The sequence below is a fragment of the Microtus ochrogaster genome, chromosome 1, assembly GCF_000317375.1.
Source record: "Microtus ochrogaster isolate Prairie Vole_2 chromosome 1, MicOch1.0, whole genome shotgun sequence".
Taxonomy (NCBI): Eukaryota; Metazoa; Chordata; class Mammalia; order Rodentia; family Cricetidae; genus Microtus; species Microtus ochrogaster.
Genome location: NC_022009.1, coordinates 88,073,474 through 88,079,481, shown reverse-complemented (window position 1 = coordinate 88,079,481; position 6,008 = coordinate 88,073,474).

Sequence of the window (6,008 nt, the reverse complement as noted above, 5' to 3'; positions counted from 1 at the left end):
GTCCTTTATTTATGGCTAGAAACCAATTATGAGTGAGTACATCCCATGTTCATCTTTTTGGGATTGGGATACCTCACTCAGGATAGTGTTTTCTATTTACATCCATTTGCATGCAAAATTTGCGAAGTCATTGTTTTTTACCACTGAGTAGTACTCTAATATTCATATCCATTCTATTAACCTGTGCCTTTTTATAGGTGAATTGAGTCCAGTGATATTAATGATCAGTGGTTGCTAACTCCAGTTATTTTTCCTGGTGGTAGTGTTTGTGTTTTTCCCTTCTTTAAGTTGTGCTGGTGGAGGGTTGTTAGATGCTTGTGTTATTATGGGTGATGTTGGCTTCCTTGGTTTGTGGTTTTCCTTCTAGTATTTTCTGTAAGGCTGGGTTTGTGGCTAAGTATTGTTTAAATCTGTTTTTGTCTTGGAATATCTTGTTTTCTTCATCAATGGAGAATGTGAGCTTTGCTGGATATAGTAGTCTCGGCTTGCATCCATGGTCTCTTAGTGTCTACAGCACATCAATCCAAGTCCTTCTGACTTTCATGGTTTCCATTGAGAAGTCGGGTGTAATTCTGAGAGTTTTCCCTTTATATGTTACTTGACCTTTTCCCTCGCAGTTCTTAATATTGGCTCCTTATTCTGTATGTTTTGTGTTTTGATTATGATATGATGAGCATATGCTTTTCTTTGATCCAGTCTATTTGATGTTCTCTATGCTTCTTGTACCTTAATAAGAATATCCTTCTTTAGGTTGGGAAAGTTTTCTTCTATAATTTTGTTGAATATATTTTCTGGGCCTTTTAGCTGTAATTCTTCTCTTTCTTCTATGCCTATTATTCTTAGGTTTGGTCTTTTCACTGTGTCCCAGATTTCCTGGATGTTTTGTGTTAAGAATTTTTTTGGATTTGTTATTCTCTTTAATCAATGAGTTATTTCCTCTGTAGTATCTTTGGTGTCTGAGATTCTTTCTTCTATCTCTTGGATTCTGTTGGTTATGCTTGTCTCTGTAGTTCCTGATTGATTACCCAAATTTTTCATATCCAGCCTTCCCTCGGTTTGTGTTTTCTTCATTACCTCCATTTCATTTTTCAAGTCTTGAACTGTTTGCATTACCTGTTTGATTGCTTTTTCTTGGTTTTCTTGGAAATCTTTGAGAGATTTATTCATTTCTTCTACCTTTTTGTTTGTCTTCCTCTCTTCTTTACAGCAGTTTTTCACATCCTGTTTAAGGTCCTCTATCATTTTCATAATGTTACGATTAACGTTGATTTCTTCTACTTCTTCTGGAATAGGGTGTTCAAGTCTTCTTGTTGCATGATCCCTGGAATCTGGTGTTGTCATGTTGCCTTTCAGGGTGTTGGAGGAATTCTTGCATTGATGCCTGCCCATTTCTTCCTTCAAATTCAGCCAGGAGAGTCTTGGTTATCTTGGTCCAATCTATGCTGTGACTGACTCTGGGTGGATCTCCTCAGTGCAGGAACAGGAACTGTTCCCCTTTGGGTTGATAGCCTCAGTGCAGAAGTAGGCTGTTCCTAAGCCAAGGACCCCTCTGGGTGGGTACTCTCAATGCAGGATCAGGAACTGTTCCTGGTCCAAGGATCTCACAGACAATAGAGCAGGCTTGGGGGGATGGGTCATGGATGTGAGGAACAAAGAAGTCCCTGCAACAGGGGCTGAAGGGGCCCAGTGCTCCTTTCCCTAGATGTTCCGCCTCACCCCGAGATGTCACCCACTCACTGGTCTGAAAGGTTGTTCTCAGCACAGGGACAGGACTCTTGGAGGTCGAAGGACCCCACAGACAAAAGGGCAAACTTGGGGGGGGGAGAGGAGGGTTGTGTAGAGCCAAGAAGCCCCTGCAGCTGAAGGTGCCCTGCACTCCCCTCCAGCCAGGCAGGTGCATACTCACTCCTCTGGGTGGATAGTCTCAGTGCAGGAACATTAACTGTTCCTGGGCCAAGGACCTTGCAGACAATAGGCCAGGCTTGGGGGTGTCAGGGATGTGAGGAACAAGGAACCCCCTGCAACAGGGCCTGAAGGGGCCCAGTGCTCCTTTCCCTGGATGTTCTGCCCCACCCTGGTATGGCACCCACTCTCCGGTCTGAAAGGTTGTCCTCAGCAGAGGGACAGGACTCTTGGAGGTTGAAGGACCCTGCAGACAAAAGGACGAACTTGGGGTCTTACTACAAGACCCCCTCTCAGAACCCGTAGCTAGCATGCTCCCATGAGAATGTCCTGTTTGTTTGAAAGACTTTCAGGACCTGCAGTCGGCTATTCCCATGAGAACATCCTGTTTGCTTGAGACCCTCAGGACCCCCTCAGGACCTGCAGCTAGCCGGCTCTCATGAGAACATCCCGTTTGCTAGGAGAACAGGATACCTGTAGTTGGCACATGTGCCAAACTTAGAATGTTAGCAGTTCACAAAAGGAACAGTCGCCCCTATGAAAGACCCCAGCTTAGCTGCTGTATCGTCATTTTGCAAGGCTTTGACAAACAAATGTAAGTGCATAGTGAGGTCAGGGCTCCTGGCTGCAAAACAGGATATATGTAAAATAGGATATCTGCAAAACAGGATGTCTGTTTCCATACATCTGTGCTGGGAGAGGAAAAACTACATGTACCCATCACCGCATTCGAACTGACCAATGAGATCCCTGTAACCATGCATGCCTGCTTCTGCCACCCGTTTCCATATAAAAGACCCCCTGCCCAGCCTGAGGGCACGCAGGTCTTCCAAAGAGACTCTGACACCCGCAGGTACCTGTGTATACTCAATAAACCTCTTGCTGTTTGCAGCCAATGGTCTCGGACTGTTCCTGGGGTCCTGGGTTCTTCTCCTGAGGGAAGGTCCTCTCAGAGGGTCTTTCAGTGTGGTTTCAGTCTTATGGTAATTATATCCTGATAAAAAGTGTTTGGCAGCCGGGCGGTGGTGACGCACGCCTTTAATCCCAGCACTCGGGAGGCAGAGGCAGGCGGATCTCTGTGAGTTCAAGACCAGCCTGGTCTACAAGAGCTAGTTCCAGGACAGGCTCCAAAACCACAGAGAAACCCTGTCTCGAAAAACCACAAAAAAAAAGTGTTTGGCAATGTTCCTTCTGTTTCTATTGTTAGAAAAATGGAGACACATTGGTATTCGTTCCTGTTTGAAAATCTTGTAGAATCTTTTACTGAAAACATCTTGTTCAGGGCTGTTTTTTTTTTTTTTGACACTTCTGATAACAGTTTCTATTTCTTTAGCAGTTATAGGTCTATTTAATTTGCTTATCTGTTATCTGGTCTTGATTTAATTTTGGTAAATGGTACTTATCCAGAAAATTGTCCATTTCTTTTAATTTTTTCAATTATGTGGAGTACAGTTTTTACAACATGAGTTGATAATTCTTTGGATTTCCTCCATATCTGTTATGTTCCTTTTTTCATTTCTGATTTTGTTAATTTAGATATTCTCTCTCTCTGCCTTTTGGTTAGTTTGGATAATGTTTTGTCTGTTTTGTTGATTTTCTCAGAGAACCAACTCTTTCACTGATTCTTTGTATGGTCAGACTGAACATTTTCTTTAACTGGTGTATCTATTTTTTTTATTGTATATCCCAATGTATGAGATTTTCTCTTCCATCTTTTGAATTCTGCTGCTGATATTTGCATATGTAGTTTCTGTTTTCTTACCTAGATTTTCCATTTCCAGAATTCCACATTTTTTAATGTTTGAACCTTTTTGTTTCATTCCGTTTTCTAAAAGGGGAAAAACAGTAAAAATTTTAGTGCTTGTTTTATGTTTCAGCATATTGTATTAGGTAAGGAGAAAATTATTAAGATCCACCTTTGGGGGTTTATCTATTTCTCCTTTTGGTCCTGTGAATATTCACCCCGCGTATCTTAAAGGATTATCGTTAAGTGTATTCACTTCAGGGTTGTTTGTCTTCTTGATGAATTGACCCATTTGTAATTGTAAAACCATGCTGTGTCCGGCGGTGTTCTTGGTCTGGAAGTCGGTTTTATCTGACATTGATGTAGCACAGCAGCACTCTTCGGTCATCTGATCAGTGCCCAGGCGCTGTCTCCATCGCCTCCTGCTTACTCTGCTGTCTTTCTATTTGCAGTAGATCTCCTATGTGCAGACAGTTGCTTGGGTTTGTGTGTTTGCAGTTTGAAAACTGAATTAATTATTGATAATTGAAGTTTCATCTGCCATTGTGTTATTTACTATGCATTTGTTCAGCCTTCTTTGCTCTTTTCATTTTCTGTCTACTATTCGGCTAACACAATGCTTACCGTCCAATACTATCTCTTCTATTCTATTTCCCGTTGAGCTAGTTCAGGGTTTCCTTTCAGCATATTTCCACTATGGGTTACAATGTACAAGCTTATTCACAATTTTCTGAAATCATTATTTTTTTATGTATGAGGTAAAACACAATGAACCAGACACAATAACACATGCCAATAGTCTCAGCTAGTTTGGAAGCTAAAACAAGACGGTCACTTGAGCCACAGAGCCCATAAACAACATGGCCAATGTAATGAACTGATTTTGTATCCAAATGAAATAAAATAAAATGAAAAACTTAAAATTACCATTCCTATCCTTTACATATTTGTAAACATAACATACATTCTACACATTAAAATATGATGTTTTTAAGTTTTATTTATATAATCTATGACTTGAGTCTAAGGAAATTTTAGAGACTTTCAGTATTTACAGGTGTATTTAATATCTATAGATGTTCTATGTTCTGTCTGTTTTCTTGATTCAAAGGGTTTCCTTTAGCATGCTTTGTGTAAAATTCTAAGGGCAACAAATTCCCTTGGCTTCCATTTTTCTGAAAACAAATTATTTTTCTTTCATTTTTAAAAGATAATCTGTTGGGTCTGGAATTCTAGGTGAGACTGTCTCAGATGCCCATGAGGGAATGAGCTAGTCTAGCAGTGTCTTCTGCTGTCAAAGGAAATAGACATTTATAGGCAACAACTATTTTCATACTGTGGACAATAAGCTGCACAGGAATCACTCCTTAGGAGGGAAGAGAAAACAATTGAGAAGAGTGTCAATCCTCACTTCAGCCTTCTGACAGCAGTCATTCTTGAATTTGTGGCAAAGTCAAGAGGAGTCCTACAGCCTCATGGGGGTGAAGGGAAATAGTTGGAGCCTGGGGTGTTTAGGGTTCAGAATATGGAGTTTCTGCAGTCTGTACAACTTTCTTTTTTGGAGGAGTCCAACCTCTCCACTCTCCATTTCACATTGGTGATTCTGAAAAAAATCTTGGGTTTAACATTCCCCCAAATTTATTATTATTATTAATAGTAGGATAAATCTTGTGTTCTTTTCAGATATATACACCATAACTCCTATGAAGGTTTTCTCAAGTATTTATTTGTTTGTCTGTGTGCATGCCCTTATGTATGTGTTGCATCATATACATGCAGGTATCCATGGAGCCAAAAAAAGAGCATGAGCTGCCCTGAAACTGGAGTGACAGATTGGTAGCTGCTCTCTCTGTGTGTGTAGAATCAAACCTGGGTTCTTTATAAAACAGGATTTGTTCATAACTTGTGGGCTATGTCTCCAGCCCTTCCTACGAGCCCTATCTAACGTTATACAATATTCTTTAGAGGTCACTAGCTCAATATTACATATCTTGTCTCTTTCTTGTCCTTTCAATTTACTTGACTGTCTATCAATGAAATACAACGGTCTATAATATTGTACATTAAAATTATGGTCACCATGCTTATAAATATTGTGTGTATGATATTTTCTAAGAATTTTGTGAATTTGAATTCAAGAACTAGTTTTCTTCCTGTTTAGCAGATCCCAAGTCTGCTAAGCACACACTCTACCAATGCCTTCGATCCACTACCATTTTTCTAGACATTTACAAATTACCTTTTTTTAGTTAAATCTTTTATGTATTCTTCCATGCCCTTATGCAAGAGTAATGTATGTGCATTTCTATGTGTGTTATGATTATTTGTTGAAAACAGAAAATATAGGACGAAGTAAGTCTTA